The 17,288-nt window shown below is 39.4% G+C and overlaps 1 non-coding gene across 1 annotated transcript; it reads left to right on the plus strand.

Annotated features, from left to right (window-relative positions):
- The first annotated feature begins 16,861 nt into the window (after positions 1 to 16,861).
- Positions 16,862 to 16,964, plus strand: LOC118550592 (U6 spliceosomal RNA). The gene has a single exon (XR_004924652.1). It is a non-coding gene; the product is annotated as a U6 spliceosomal RNA (small nuclear RNA).
- Positions 16,965 to 17,288: the final 324 nt, after the last annotated feature.

Below are 17,288 nucleotides of genomic sequence, written 5' to 3' on the forward strand. Positions count from 1 at the left end.
AAAATGCTGCATTCTCATTTTCCCCATTCTATTTCAAGGTATTTTCCTTCGCTAGGAATTAAGAAAATTTAGATGATTAAAGTAGCTCAGAGTAATGTTATGTTATAAAAGAAGAATATGTTTGGTTAAATGTAGAAAGAAGAACAATGAAATAGGATTCTCAGGGACCCTCAGCATGGCTGTCTTCTTCATGGCCTTCCTTTTCCATGACAGATAAACAAGGGGAACAATTGGGCACCCCATCTTTGAAAGGATGCCTCCTCATCTTCCTATATACTGCATCCATTCCAATCCACTTTTCTGTGATTGGTTAGTCTCAGCCCTTCAAATATAAATATGACTATGCTTTGACGATCTTATGTGTAGACCTCAGAGAGTGTTACTTTGTCATCTGCCACCGTGAAGTGGTCCTCCTGAAACCCAGAAAGAAGACACGAAGAAAGCTTTGGTTTTTCTTCATTGTGTGTTCTCTTCACACAAAATCATTTCTCTGGCTTTAAATACTGTTAAGTAATTTGGGAATCCCAAACTATGTAAATAAACACACCCTTCTCTAAGTTTCAGTTATGCATAAATTAAACTACTTCCTTAAAAGACTTTTTGGAAAACAGTGGCCAGCTTTGAAAATGTGTGTTCAGTTTTTCAGTGAACACAATTCAGAAACAACCCTATGGCAGGTTGTTAGTATTTGCTTTTAAGGAGCAGCTATAAAAGAATTCACTGGGACAAACATTAGGTTGAGTTTTAAAAGACCAAGGTAGTGCGGTTTTTAGTAGTTGCAGATTTTATAAGCTTAAGAATGGTAAACTAGTGTTCTTTACCCTTCTTACTTCTTTTCTAGTGAGACACATTGGGTTAAGTTCTATTTTTACATGTATCTGAGCCTGTTGAGAAGAAATTTAAACAAAGGCCCGGATACTGGTTCCAGTAAAACTTTAAGCTCCAAGACCAAAATCCAGCACAACTGGCTGAGCTTAGCTTTAGAACAAGCTCAGCTTAGGGACAGTGCCATGACACAGGGCCAATCACTGCACAAATCACATTCTGCCAAGCAGCGTTCTGAGTGCAAGTCTGAATTACTGGAGGAAGGAAAGTTGATGGCATTTCCCCCTCCATTTTGAGATTTATCAACAGTGCTTCACAATAGAAGAAAAGAACATAACTGTCGTATAATAGCAGAATGCATTCGTACAGAAGGAACAGTCGGCTTCCTCCTGTGGACGGCCAATTCCATACATAAGCATTTCAGGCTGACAAAAGGAGGGTATATCCAGGGGAACCCATCACTAAAGCACTCAGGAGACAAATAGGGATAGAGCCTGATGTAATGTTGCAAGCAAATAACACTCGAAGGCATGCTAACTCTTCCTGTCACTATGCAATACTTGAAGTCTAGAGAAAAACCTTTAGACTAGTAGCTGTGCTGGTTAGAATACAGGTCAAGATCTTATAACCCAACACTACAGTGCCTTAAGTAAGATCAGAATTTATTTCTTTCACACATTATTGGCCAGAGGCAGTTGGGAATTCCAAGGCAAGTAGGTGGCTCTGGTTCAAGGTCAGACAGGAAGCCAGGTTGCTTTGATTTTGTTGCCCTGCTTCCTGTTAAGGAGTTGCTCTCAACCTCATGATCGATGGTGGCTCACTAGTACCAGACCATGTGTCAGCAAACAAAAGCAGGACATGAGAACATAGAGGGCAACCACCCTCTTTTCCAAAGACATGCCCCAGAAATCACATGCATCCTGTCTCTTCACAGCTAGATGCAAAGTATTGGGAAAAATCTAAAACTCAAGGGCTTTTCTTGCTCAGAGGGGGATGCATATTGGGGTTCAATTAGAACATTTCCATAGTCATTAAATGACAAGCTTCAGAATACATGTGTGCACACGTGCACATGCACTCTCATACACAGCATTCTTAAGAGTGATTAGGGGCTTACATAGAAGGTAATATTGCCTAATGATTAAGATAGATCAAGGGTAGACTTTGAGGCCAGAGAGACCTGAGTTTGAATCTTGGCTCTATCATTGACTAGATGTATAGCTCTTCTAAACATTAATTTTCTTACCTGTAAATAGGGATAATTCTTACCTCATAGAAATGTTATAAGGGGCAAATTAAATAACATGGACTAGTGGATAATAAAAAATTTTTCTGGTCTTTGTCCTGGATTCCTGGCAAGAAGCTTCTAAAACCCTTGGAATTTCCCAAATGTCTTTGTTATTTATGAGCCTCTTGGGTTGCTGAGTTCATGCTATCAAGATGGAGATGGGTCAGGATAGGGGCTGTTACCCAAAAGACCAACCATGTAATTAGAGGGTTGGGGCTTTGGGCCATGTGGTATCAGCCAAATCTCCCTACCTTTTTGGAGGGCAGAGAGGGAGCTTGGGCTGGAGATTGAGTTCATTCATATGGCCAATGATTTAATATGCTATGAAATCTCAATAAAAACTCTGGGCACCAAAGCTTAGTGGAGCTTCCTGGTTGGGGAACACAATTGAGGCCAGGAGAGTGACACACTTTGATTCCACAAGGAGACAACAAAGAAACGCTGCATTTGGGACCCTCCCATTCCTCACTCCATGTGTCTCTTCATTTGGTTCTGATTTGTGTCTTTTAAAGTAAAACTTTAATAATAAGTATAGTGTTTTCTTGAATTCTGTGCTTGTTTTAGTGAATTATCAAGCCCCCAAATCTGTAGCCAGTCAGAAGTATAGGTGGCCTGGGGACCTCCGAAGTGTGGCTGACATCTGAAGTGAGGGCAGGCTTGTGGAGGATCGGGCCCTTCACTTGTGGGGTCTGTGCTAACTTTGGGTGGTTAGAGCCAAAATTGAATTAGAGTGCACCAGGTGGGGTCAGAATATGTATAAAATGCTTAGACAGTAACTGGAACATGTGAGAGCTTAATAAAGGCTAAGTGCTATTGTTGCTTTTAATTATTATTAAAAAAATTATCCCTAATTGATTGAATTACCAGAATCTAGTGATGTTGAAATAATCTTTAACTATTATTCTGCAGTCCTTCTCATCAGAGTTTCATAAAAGTTTTCCTCAACATGCGGCTGGCTCCAAGCCTCTTCCTATGAATAGAGAGCTGAAATGAGGGCCTTGTATCCGTCCCAAGTTAGTCGATAGCACCCAGTTTAAAGGCTCCCACGTGAGTGCCACTCACAAAGCACACAGACTTATGAGCCCCTCTGAATTGGGAGTCACCTGAAGAAGGTAGAGTTTTCATCAAACTAGAGGTCACCTCATGGCTATATTCTGAGGGCTGCCACCACGTGGAAGGGGAACCCCAGCTCACAACGCCTGAATGGCTGAGGCCTGAGGCAAAGAGGAATTACCAAGATTGGATAAGATGTGGGGAAGATTTTTTAAATACATAAGAGTGGTAGAAAAAAACATGTGATTTGCAGTTTGATAGCACTGTGTTCAAACCTAGTCTTTGCAACTAGCCAACCACGTGATTGGGGATAAATGTTTTAATCCTCCTGAATCTCAGTTTCTCCCCTATATAAAATGGAATAACAATGAGTCACTTCTGAGGTGGTTGGGAGGCAGCAGGGAGAGGATGCACGTAGAGTATTTGCCACAGTACCCAGCTCGCGGAAGCCGCTGGATGCATGTGAGCTCCCTTCCCCTTTGCTTCATGGGGCATGGTGGGGAGGGAAATCCTTCCACTCCCTTACTATTTAAAAAGCCCAGTGCAAAAAGCTTTCTAGGATCGGATTACCAGTTATTCTTTTCCTGAAAGGCAAGTCTTAGGTTACAGTTTTACTGTAAACATCTCCAAAACGCTGCAGGCGGAAAGATCAAGGAGATTTGCAGTTCCTAGAAGGATGCATGCTATCCCATGAAGGTTCGAATTTCAAGGCTGATCTGCTCATGGATGGGATTCTGTCATCGGGAGTTCTCTTTCTCCATGTGGCTTCTCAGAAGATAATCTGACCTTCACAGTTTATTCCCCACAATTTGTCCCTTTGCACGGGTCGTGTTTTTGATCACTTTGGCATTTAGAGAACATTCCTGTATGGGATGGAACTGAACTGAACTCTTCCAGTAATGAAAAATCTTATTTAGCCAGGGCTTTCAACTCTTCATCTCTCCTGTCTCCCCGATGCGAAAATCCTGCCTGCCTCTATTACCAAAATAGAAATGACTGTGAAGTTCGAGGTCGCTTTCAACAGATAACTATTTATGTGGTGCAGGATATAGATCCTTCAGAAGGAATGTGCTTTTATGGTGCACATGGTCTCTAAGTTGCTAGGCTTAAAAACGTCATTAGACTGATAACTGATGAATGAATAATTAAGTATTTGTAATTAAGGATGTGTGCAAACGTTAACTATAAAAATGTTCACCCCAGTATTTCTCAGTGTTTCTATCTCATAAAATAATAATTCATAAAAAAATAGTTAATAATTATCGAAGTCTGTATAATAGAATATTATTTAGCCTTTAAAAATGAAGTTGTAGAAGTATGTTTATTAACACATTTGTATATTAGCAATCTACATGTGCAAAATAATAAAATTATGCATTATACAATCCCATCTTGCTTTAAAAAATTACCTATTTACGTATTATTTGTATATCATAAAAATACCAAGGAAAATGTCTAAAAGGGCATGTACTGAAAAGCAAATGACAGAACTACAGCTGATTTTTATTTTCCTTTTCTTGAATATAGTTTCAGTCTTTCTATAATGAACACACATTACTGGCATACTTTTTTTTTTTTTTAAGATTTTATTTTTTAACTAATCTCTACACCCAACATGGGGCTTGAACTTAGAGCCCCAAGAACAAGAGTCACATGCTCCACCAACAGCCAGTCAGGGGCCCCACTGCTGGTATATATTGTTAAAGCTTTTGTTAAAATAATTATTTTCTGACCACCAGACTAGGCTCAGGAGATGTAAGGAAAGCGTAATAAGGTTTCCCGGTGAAAAGAGAGTTTCTATGCTGGAAGAGGCAATGTAACAGAAGAGCAAGCCTCGGCTGAGCACGAGGATGCTGGCGTCCATCACACATTCGCCTCTGTGCGAGATAACCTTGGGCAAGCCATACCCATTTTCTGTACATCACTTTTTCCACATGGAAAAGCACAGTGACATTCCACACCTTGATACACTATCACCGAGACTGGGTGCTACCTCCCGCACGCTCTGGGTCACAGGAAAAACCCGCCACACTGTCAGCACTCTGGATTTCCATTTGTGATGTGAGCTAGGGGTTTGTTGGAGTATTTATTTAGTATTTCTATTTATTTTTGCTATTATTAGATTATGTTCTGGAAACTTTTCCATGCATCATGGAGAGAGGCTTCTCTGTGGGTAATCTCGAATTGGTAATCATTTCCATCAGGAGCAGAGAAGCTGTTTTGCTTTTTGCTTCTCTGTTAAGCTCGAGGAGCTCTTTTGTAAGTCTCGGTATTGCTTGCTTGCTTGTGCAGGCCTTGCTGAAGTGAAATTTCACCAATAGCATGGCCTCTGACAATAGAACTGGGTAACTCAGGGAAAGGGAAGTTAAGAGTTTTTAATGGCTACTTAGACAATATGCGGGCCACTAAAGAGAAAATAGATGGCAAAACAAGAGAAATTCCATAAAATTGTATAGGTTGGTCTTCAGCTTTTATGAAGAGTCTATAACTTTTACTCGAGACTCCATGGCTCATAGGCTTGAATTTTTGCAACGTCTAATGGGATGGTAAAATGCTAATTTAATTATTTAGGAAGAGTGGAGAGCAGGGGAGTTGCTACCAATTGTTTCTTCAAATTAAACTTAATAGGATAAATCTGACCTTAGGCATTTAAATCGGAAAAAAATAACAATGTTGGTTAAGTCTTCAGATGGACTTCGGAGACCGTCTTTCTGATTAGCTCTATAACATGCAGACTTCTCCCTTTGGCAGAAAACCAGAGTACTGGAATTCTGAGGTCCCAGATGATCAATATCAGGTGGCTAATTATGATTCATTTTCAATTCCAATTTAACCATTAATTGAAGTAGGTATCCTTGACTGAACATTCGGTGCCAGAAAAGCTCAAAAAGAAAACGTGATACACAATCCTCCTGAAAAGCCACTGACGGGTTCCATTATCACCTTTATATCTGTTGCTCCTGGTAGCTATAGTAACTAGCATTTAAGAAACAAACACAAAAATCAAAGTCCTAGGCTGATGCAACGGCTCTCAGATGGCTTTGTTCCCTGTCTAAGATTTCCCTGCCTACTCTTGCATCATATTTCATGTCCAAAGCCTCGAGTGACTATTACTGCTTGGGGATGTGCAGGCTAAGGGGGAAAGGGTAGGATGGAGACCACCTGCCCTTTCAGAGAAAAAAACCAATCTAGATGCCCTGTGCGGTTAGGGAGACTCAGCGCCCTCCGTGTTCTGCTGGGAAAGAAAGAGGCTTGTCTGTGACAACTGTTGGCTTGTGAGCAGTGCTTGTCCAGGCCCCTCCGGGAGCGACAGTGGGCTCAGCCCCGCGATGCCTGGCCACAAACTCACCGTAACCTTGCTTGGGGGTGGGAGGGTGGGAGGGGTCGGTTCCAATTCTAGCCCAAAAAGGACCAGTGATTTTTCAAGTGTTGAATTCAAAGCAAAGAGAGAGGAAGGGAGCAGAGTGGGAGAGGGAAGCTAAGCTAGAACGAATACTCTGAGCTTTTCAGGAAAACAAATTGGGCCAGTGATTTTTGTTTGGACTTAAGTAAGCATTTTGGTTTATTTCATCTATTTTTGTAGCAGATATGGGCAATGTGTTTAAATGGAAAAGCGGTAAATAGAAACCCTTCCATTTAGGTACTTATATTTTCAGCATAAAGAGATGGCTGACAAACTGTATCCAAGACTGGCCTAGTAAGCTAAAAGCACACTTTTCTGGCATTCCAGTAATTAAGAAAAATTAGGGCACCTCCCAAACAGGTACAGACTCCAAAGTGTCCCTTTTGGAAGACTACATATGACATGACATTGCAGGGACATTAACCTTGCTTGGAATAGTTTTACACACAGAAACCCTTCACTGAACGATAAACTAGTAATTCCCAAGCCTTTCTTTAAAGGGAGCTTAATATTTTGGTTGGCAGATGTGCCTGGGGAAGTATTACATTAATAATACTTGCTTTTTACACAGTTCCTTTCTTCATGCAGTTAGAATGCTTTATGGTGGATCAGATTCACCAATTGAAAAGGGAATGAATACGCTTGAGCTTTTATGACTTACTCTGTCAAAAAAATACTCTAAAGAAGCACAAAAGTAAAGCCCTGATTCATGCCTGAGGGAAAGGCTAAATGATGAATGGCTTGAGAAACATAGAGAAAGTTGCAATATATATAAGGTAATAATCCATTAATCAGATATGGGGAAAATATGCAATATTTCTTTGTTAATGAAGATGATAACTGTGTAATCAGGCCTTGGACCTACCAAATCAGGTTGGACCTATATCCAATGACCTGGGGATAAAAAATATAAAAAATTACAGCCTATAACACAAGTGCTTCTTTTTCTCAGGCCCCCGGACTCAATCACATCCATAGGGTAAAAGCTCTCTGACACTGCTACGTGGAGAGATGGCTTGTGGAAAAGAGTTCTAGAACTTTCCTATTTGTCTGAAGTGCTGCATATGACATTTAGGCCTGAAAAGTTCATTTATTCATTTAGTTCCACGGTCAGTGCCCATGTAAGGGATAGGCAAGGTGAGGGAAGCAGGAGTCCCATCCTATTTATCTTATCTGCCTTTTTAGTGCTAAAGGAAAAAGCAACAACACTGAAAGAGGTACCGCTGTTGGAAATGCTTTTTTGTTTCGGTCAATTGGCAGACAAGTATAATGTGATTTCTTAATGTAAAGGGACAGATGCCATTTATTGCAGCAATTAGCAAAAGAAGGGTATGTCTTATTGATTGCTATAGCTAAGAGTCGTGCTGATAAATACAAAGTTGACATTTATAAGGCATTATGCCCTGAGCAGTCCAGACATTCACTATGAGGGACACAGGGAACCAAACTCCAGGTTTCAGTTACAAGTGACTTTGTAAGGCTGCTTGCCTGGCTTTTTGAAAGCCTTGATCCAAAAACACAGTGTAAGAAAGTGGTCCAGTTTCATTCTTCCGCATGTTGCTGTCCGGTTTTCCCAACACCATTTGTAGAAGAGACTGTCTTTTTCCCATTGGATATTCTCTTGGGCTTTGTTGAAGATTAATTGATCATATAGTTGTGGGTTCACTTTTGGATTTTCTATTCTGTTCTATTGATCTGTGTCTATATTTTTGTGTCAGTACCAGACTGTTTTGATCACTACAGCTTTGTAATATAACCTGAAGTCCAGAATTTTGAGGCCTCCAGCTCTGCTGTTCCTTTTCAAGGTTTTTTCACTATTCAGGGTCTTTTGTGGATCTGTAAAAATTTTAGGATTCTTTGTTCTAGTTCTGTGAAAAATGCTGTTGGTATTTTGATAGGGGTTGCATTAAATGTGTAGATTGCTTTGGGTAGTACAGACGTTTTAACAATATTTGTTTCTCTGGTCCATGAGCATGGAATGTCTTTCCATTTCTTTGTGTCATATTCAATTTCTTTCATTAAGTGTTTTATAGTTTTTAGAGTACAGATCTTCTACCTCTTTGGTTAGGTTTATTCCTAGGTATCTTATTGTTTTGGGTGCAATTGTAAATGAGATTGCTTTCTTAATTTCTCTTTCTGCTGGTTCATTATTGGTGTATAGAAATGCAACAGATTTCTGTATATTGATTCTGTATCCTGCGACTTTACTGAATTTGTGTATCAGTTCTAGCAAGTTTTTGGTGGAGTCTTTTGGGTTTTCTATATAGAGTACCATCTGCAAATAGTGAAAGTTTGAGTTCTTCCATGCCAATTTGGATGCTTTTTATTTCATTTTGTTGTCTGATTCCTGAGGCTAGGAGTTCTACCTTCTCACACCAAACACACAAACAAGTTCAAAATGGATAAAAGACCTAAATGTGAGACATGAAACCATCAAAATCCTAGAGGAGAATATAACCTCTTTGACATCAGCCATAGCAACTTCTTTCTAGATGTCTCCTGAGGCAAGGGAAACAAAAGCAAAAAAAAAGTATTGGGACTTTTGCATAAATAAAAACTTCTGCACAGCAAAGGAAACAATCAACAAAACTAAAAGGCAACCTGTGGAATAGAAGAAGATATTTGCAAATGTCATATCTGAGAAAGGGTTAGTATCCAAAATCTATAAAGAACTTATCAAACTCAAAAACGAATAATACAATTAAAAAATCAGCAGAAGACATGAATAGACATTTTTGCGAAGAAGACATACAGATGGCCAACAGATACGTGAAAAAATGCTCCACATTACTGATCATCAGGGAAATACAAATAAAAACTACAATGAGATATTACCTCATATGTGTCAGAATGGCTAAAATCAACAACCAAGAAACAATAGATGTTGGCAAGGATGTGGAGAAAAGGGAACCCTCTTGCACAGTTGGTGGGAATGCAAACTGGTGCAACCACTCTGGAAAATAATATGGAGGTTCCTCAAAGAGTTAAAAAATAGAACTACCCTATGACCCAGCAAATTGCACTACTAGATATTTACCCAATGAATACAAAAATACTAATTTGAAGAGACACATGCACCTGATATTTATAACAGCATTATCTACAATAGCCAAATTATGGAAACAGCCCAAGTGTCCATCAACTGAAGAATGGATAAAGAAGATGTGACATATATATATATATCACCCAGGTGCCCCCATTTGCTCAACATTTTATCAGTTGTTGGTCTTCTGATTTTTCCACAATTGAGAAGGAACCATGAGTAATGCAAATAAAGGACATGTCAGAGGTGGACATTGCTATAGTCATTCTTTTTTTTTCTAAAGATTTTATTTATTTATTTGACAGAGAGAGACACAAGAGAAGCAGGTTTCCCCTAAACAGGGAGCCCGACGTGGGGCTCGATCCCAGGACCCTGGGATCATGACCTGAGCTGAAGGCAGATGCTTAACAACTGAGCCACCCAGGCGCCCCTCCTATATTCATTCTTTCTACAGATACTTGCTGTATGTGACTGTGCCAAGAGCAGAGCCAGACTCGTCCCCAGTCTATGTAGGGTGGAATCGGGGGATGGGAAAGTGTTGAGGCAGGGTGGGACACCAGAATCCCTTCCAAAAAAGAGGTAGTTCTAGAATTGAATCTTGTACGGGAGAGTGGGTTAGAAAGAGGGGCATGGAGAGGGAAGAAGTGCCTGGTAAACACAACACACCTAGAGCTTCCAAAGCACTTTTCAGTTGCCTACTCTCAAACATGAGCAGTCAGAGATTGCCACTCTCTCAGGAAAGCTCCTAACATGAAAATCAAACTAAACCCCAAACTTAAAAAAAAAAAAAAAAGACAGTACTTTGAGGAAATAAAAATAATGTAAGAACTCTCCTAAGGAAATCATTATTAATAACTTTACTGAAATTAGGGAAGGTGTAGGGGTGCTGAGTCGTTCAGTCGGTTGGGCGGCTGCCTTCAGCTCGGGTCATGATCTCAGGGTCCTGGGATCAAGCCGCACATGCTCAGCGGGAGCCTGCTTCTCCCTCTCCTTCTGCCCCTTCCCCTTCTTGTGCTCTGTCTCTCTCTCTCAAATAAATAAATAAAAATCTTTTTAAAAAATTAGAGAAGATATACCCATGAAACAAGAACAGAATGTTATAAAAAACTGAAAAGCAAACAAACAAAAAGCTTTTGGAAATAAAAATCAATGTAGAGGAAAAACTGAGGAAATAAAGTAATTTGACCTTTAAGATGGACAAAGCTGAAGCATATTACTATGTTATAATTTTTTTTCATAAAAGTCTACACACTAGAATTATTTCTAATACCCCAAAGAACTGACTATGAGAGAGGAGTATTGAGGAGAAGTAAAAGATTTTATTTCTATTTCTCAGTCTAGAGAGGAAAATTATTGTTTCCCATCCTGTGAGTTCTTGGTCACAAAATCATGTGACAAAAGGTGGCAGGACTTTGTGTGTCATCTGTTAAAGAATAATTTTTACACAAGGATAAAATAATGACTCTCATACAAATATAAAATAAACATGTGAAAAGTATTTTTTTTTCTAATGCTAAGGGAACTAGCCAGATATTATAATTGGTTGAGAAGAGAACTCAAAGTACCACATACCTTATAGTGAGAAAAGGAAAGCTGAAATAACTTTGAAGGACAAGACTTGGAAAGTGAATTTTATTTGCCTTAGTTTTTAATATGTGAGTCTGAAAAGAAGCTAGGTAATGTGTGAAAAATCTTAGTAATATTTGCTCAGTTTTGAGCTTTTTTTATTTGCTTTTTTGTTTGTTTACAGATTAATGCCTTTACCTACAACATGAAGGATTATTCTTTAAGTGTAATCTGCCTAGATAGCAAAAATTCTGTGCCTTGCATCAGGGAAATACAAATCAAAACCTCAATGAGATACCACCTCACACTAGTCAGAATGGCTAAAATTAACAAGTCAGGAAATGACAGATGTTGGCGGGGTTGCGGAGAAAGGGGAACCCTCCTACACTGTTGGTGGGAATTCAAGCTGGTGCAGCCACTCTGGAAAACAATATGGAGGTTCCTCAAAAATGTAGTGATCCAAAGGGGTACATGCACCCCAATGTTTATAGCAGCAATGTCCACAATAGCCAAACTATGGAAAGAGCCAAGATGTCCATCAACAGATGAATGGATAAAGAAGATGTGATGTACACGTACACACACACACACACACACACACTGGAATATTATGCAGTCATCAAAAAATTGAAATCTTGCCATTTGCAACGACATGGATGGAACTAGAGGGTATTATGCTAAACAAAATAAGTCAATCAAAGAAAGACAATTATCGTATGATCTCACTGATATGAGGAATTTGAGAAACAAGACAGAGGATCATAGGGGAATGGAGGGAAAAATGAAACAAGACGAAACCAGAGAGGGAGACAAACCATAAGAGACTCTTAATCTCAGGAAACAAACTGAGGGTTGCTGGAGTAGAGTGGGGGGTGGGAGGGGTGGGGTGGGGGGGTGATGGACATTGGGGAGGGTATGTGCTATGGTGAGTGCTGTGAATTGTGTAAGACTGATGAATCACAGACCTGTACCCCTGAAACAAATAATACATTATATGTTAATATAAATAAATAAATAAATAAATAAAAATTCTGTGCCTTAGAAAAATGTTCTGTGCTCCATGTTGATTTTATTATATCTTTTATTATTTAAGCACCTCCCCCCCAAAGATTCCTCACTTATGATAGAGCTGTGGTTCTTTTTAACTGTGTTAGTTTCTGTGTTTATTCGTAAATGCTTTATTGCCACTTTGACTAAATAGGTGACGACGTGCTCCATCACAGGCACCCACCCGCTCATCTTACCTGAACATCCAAAACTTCTCTGATAACTTTTTTGACTTCTGTGCTTCCCAGAAAGTGGGCTGGCCCTTGACAAAATTGTTAATTAGGTGAATTCTTCTTCAGCTCCTTTCTTTTACATCCTAATTTCTCTTTTTTTGCTGGTTCCACACAGCTCCTTTCAAGGACCCAGCACAGGGAAGTGCACCTGCAGTTGCCCAAGGCATTGCCTTAGCCGAGTGAAACCGATGAAATGGATGCTGAAGATGGTCCCTTGTCCTAACTCCTCTATCAAAACCCACCTGCCCTGTGTTTCCTTCCCAAGGTCTCCTGTTACCTCTTAATCTGACGAACTCTTCCATGGTAAGGAATCAATAATGGCCCTTCCTAGATCTCATTTGCATTATAGCAGAAGAAAACACTAAGATGTATTTAAGTAGTAGGGTACATATTGAGTACGGTTGTATGTTGGGCATTATGCTCTACGTACATCAGCAGACATGGTCCATTCCTAGACTCAAGAAGCTTACATTCCATTAAATTAGGTCAATGTGGTAAGTGCTATGGTAAAGTTTTATATAAAAAGTCCCAGAAGCCCTCACCTTTATGTTCAAATGACTTTTAAGAAGAGCACCAAGATGGTTGAATGGGAAAAAGAATATTCTTTTCAACAAATGGTACTGGGACAACTGAATATTTACATGTTAAAAAAACAAAAAACACAAAATTGGGCCTCTCTCGCATACCATATGCAGAAATTAATTGCAAATGTATCAAAGATCTAAATATAAGAGTAAACTAGAAAATGCAGAAGAAAACATTAGAATAAGCCTTCATTACCTGGGTTAAGCAATGGTTTTCTAGATACAATACCCGAAGCACAAGAAACCAAATTAAAAATAAATAAGTCGATCCTCATCACGATTATGAAAAACTTTTGTGCTTCAAAGGACACCATCAAGAAAGTGAAAAGACAACACACAGAAGGGAAGCAAAAACTTACAAATCAAATATATGATAAGAGACTAATATCCAGAATATGTAAAGGACTCCAGAATAGAAATTTTTCCTAAGAAGACATACAAATGGCTAATAAGCATATAAAAAGATGTTCAACTTCCTTAATCATTAGAGAAATGCAAATCAAAATCACAAGGAGAACTTCATCATGCAAATTAGGAGGGTATAATTAAAAGGACAGACAGTAACAACTGTTGAGAAGGATGTAGAAAAATTGAAACCTTCATACACTGCTGGTGAGAATGTAAAATGGTAAAGGCACTTTGAAAAACACTTTGGTAGTTCCTCGAAATGTTAAACATAGAGTTACTATAAGACCCTGACTTTCCACTCCTAGATACATACCCAAGAGAAGTGAAAACATGTCCATACAAAACCTTGTACATGAATGTTCATACCAGCATTGTTCATAATAGCCAAAAATTGGAAACAACCCACATGTCTATCAATTGGTGAATGGATAAACAAAATGTCGCATATCCATATAGTGGAATATTATTTGGCCATAAAAAGGAATGACATACTGATATATGCTGCAACATGAATAAACCTTAAAAATACTATACTAAGTAGAATGGCAAAAATGGGCAGGGAAAGAAACAACAAATGTTGGAGAGGTTGTGGAGAAAGGGGAACCCTCTTACACTGTTGGTGGGGATGCAAGTTGGTACAGCCACTTTGGAAAACAGTGTGGAGGTGCCTCAAAAATTTAAAAATAGAGCTACCCTATGACCCAGCAATTGCACTACTGGGTATTTACCCCAAAGACACAGATGTAGTGAAAAGAAGGGCCATATGCACCCCAATGTTCATAGCAGCAACGTCCGCAATAGCCAAACTAGGGAAAGAGCCGAGATGCCCTTCAACAGATGAATGGATAAAGAAGATGTGGTCCATATATACAATGGAATATTACTCAGCCATCAGAAAGGATGAATACCCAACTTTTACATCAACATGGATGGGACTGGAGGAGATTATGCTAAGTGAAATAAGTCAAGCAGAGAAAGTCAATTATCATATGGTTTCACTTATTTGTGGAACATAAGGAATAGCATGGAGGACACTAGGAGAAGGAAGGGAAAAATGGGGGGGGGGGATTGGAGGGAGAGATGAACCATGAGAAACTAGGGACTCTGAGAAACAAACAGGTTTTAGAGGGGAGGGGGGAGGGAGGATTGGTTAGCCCAGTGATGGGTATTAAGGAGGGCCCGTACTGCATGGAGCACTGGGTGTTATACGAAAACAATGGATCGTGGATCACCACATCCAAAACCAATGATGTATTGTATGGTGACTAACATAACATAATAAAATTAAAAGAAAAAAAAATATTATACTAAGTGAAAGAAGTCAGTCACAAAAGTATAGCGTACGGTTCTGTTTATGTGAAATATCCAGAATAGGCAAAACCATAGAGAAAGAGAATAGATGAGTGGTTTGCCACTCTCAGGGGCGGAGAGGAGTAAGGGAGTGACCACTAATGGATACAGGGTTTCTTTTAGGGGTGATGAACTGTTCAGAAATCAGATTGTGGTGATGGTTGCATAACTCAGAATATTCTAGAAGCCACTGAACTGTATGCTTTAAATGAGTGAATTTTATAGTTTCTGAAATATATCTCAATATATCTGTATATGAAAAAGTCCGAGAAATATGGAGTAAATTTGAAGAGAAGGGAAATCTTTATGAAGACAATGACATTTGACCTATGGATTAAAGGCAGAGGAGTAGTTTTCTGCATAAAGTAAAAGGACTTTTCAGCCAAAGAGAAAAGCAAGAGATTGTGAACCACATGGTACAGCTGACCCTTGAACAACACTAGTTTGAACTGTATGAGGTCCTCTTATACCTGGAGTTTTCCAATAAGCACAGTACAGAACTGTAAATGTATTTTCTTTTCCTTATGATTTTCTTAATAACATTTCTTTTGTCTACCTTTATTGTAAGAATACAGTATATAATACATATAACATAAATAAAATGTATTTATTGACTCTTTGTTATCAGGTTTCAGTAGGCTATTAGTAGTTAAGTTTTGGGGGAGTCAAAAGTTATGCATGGATTTTCAACAGCTCAGGGGGCAGCGCCCCAACCCCTGCCATGTTGTTCAAGGGTCAACTATATTCGGGAAATGTGTGACCAAGTCATGCCTAGAAAAAGGTTTGTGGGAAATAAGAATAGGAAGGAGGGGGTGTGCCTGGGTGGCTCAGTTGGTTAAGCCTCTGACTCCTGGTTTTGGCTCAGGTTGTGATCTCAGGGTCATGAGATCGAGCCCTGTGTCTGTCCACACTCAGGTGGGAGTGTGCTTGAGATTTTCCCCCTCTCCCTCTGCCCCTCCAGCTCATGCTCTCTTTCAAATAAATAAGTAAATCTCTAAAAAAAAAAAAAAAAAAAAAAGTAAGAATGGAAAGGAGGGCCTGGATTAGCCAGTCTCATCAGGAAAGAGAAGGAGTGACCAAAAAGGGGTAATTAAAGAGAATGCGATGAAGAGATTGACCACAGAGGTGTGGACAGAGGTAAAAGAATCCAAAAGGAATGTTGAAGCTCACCTCAGACCAACAACAGCAGGAAGTTGTTACGGTCCCTAAGCCTGAGGTCGAGTGGAGGAGGCAATGAGCAGAACTTAGTGAGAGCCATAGCTACAGGAAAGAATCAAATTGATTTGGACGCGAGGTGGAGGAATGCAGCCACTGCCAGCCCTTAGAGGGAAGAAGCCCAAGGGTGGGGCAGGGGATGGACTACCGTGATTGCTATCTTTCCCACCCTCCAGTCTCCTGTCAGCTGACCCACAAGGCAGAGCACAGAACCTGTTGATATAGTCCATGCAGGTCAGCCTCCTGGGGTGGAGAGCCAGGCCAAGTGTGAAGAGTGAGTCTGGAGAGGAAACAGCTCAGGGCCAGATCATAAAAGACCCGTGTGCCTTGCCAAGCAGTCTGGACTTTGTCCTGCAGACAAGAGGAAACCATAAAAAGGGTTTAAGTAGGGAAGTGACTGTAATGTGATGGTTTAGATGGGGAGAACCTAAAACTGGTTCTCAAAGTATGGTACCCAGACCAGCAGCATCTGCATCACCTGGGAACTTGTCGGAAATGCAAATTCTTGGGTCCCCTCACTAAATTATGGGCGTGGGACCCAGCAATCTGTATTTTAACAAGCATCTTCAGGTGTGATTCTGGTGTGTGTCGAAGCTGGAGAACCACTGGCCTAGGACATTATTCCTGAGTCACATGCTCTGCAGAATTACTGGAAAATACTTAAGTGTAGTAGATATTCATAGAAATAGTCTGGAAGGATATACTTCAAAATATTAATAATTCTTATCTCTAGGTGGTAAAATTACATGGGTTTTACTTTCTTCTTTTATTTGTATTTTAGTGAATTTTCATAATGCACATGCATTTTGAGATAAGAAATATAAGTTATTTAAAAGAGAAGGCAGCGCTTGCTTCAGCAGCATATACTAAAATTGGAACAATACAGAGAAGATTAGCATGGTCCTTGCACAAGGAGGACATGCAAATTCATCAAATGTTCCGTATTTTAAAAAAAATAATTCAAAAATAAAAGAGAAGGCAGAAAATATAATGGAAATATGTTAATACTTAAACACTTAAAATTTTAAAAATATGTGTATATAACTAAATTACCATGAACAAAGTTAAAAGAGATGTCAAGCTGAGAAGAATTTGTAAATTATATGACAGTGGGTTGATAAGAAAAAGAATATCCCAATGTAAAAGTTGGCTGAAGTCATAAACCATAGTCTAAAAAAGAAGAAATGTGAATGAGAATTCGCAATGAGAATGAATAAGAATGTGAATTTTTAAAGATGTGGATATGACTTTTTAAAAAAAATGTTGCCAATAA

This window comes from Halichoerus grypus, chromosome 8 (assembly GCF_964656455.1).
Source record: "Halichoerus grypus chromosome 8, mHalGry1.hap1.1, whole genome shotgun sequence".
Taxonomy (NCBI): domain Eukaryota; kingdom Metazoa; phylum Chordata; class Mammalia; order Carnivora; family Phocidae; genus Halichoerus; species Halichoerus grypus.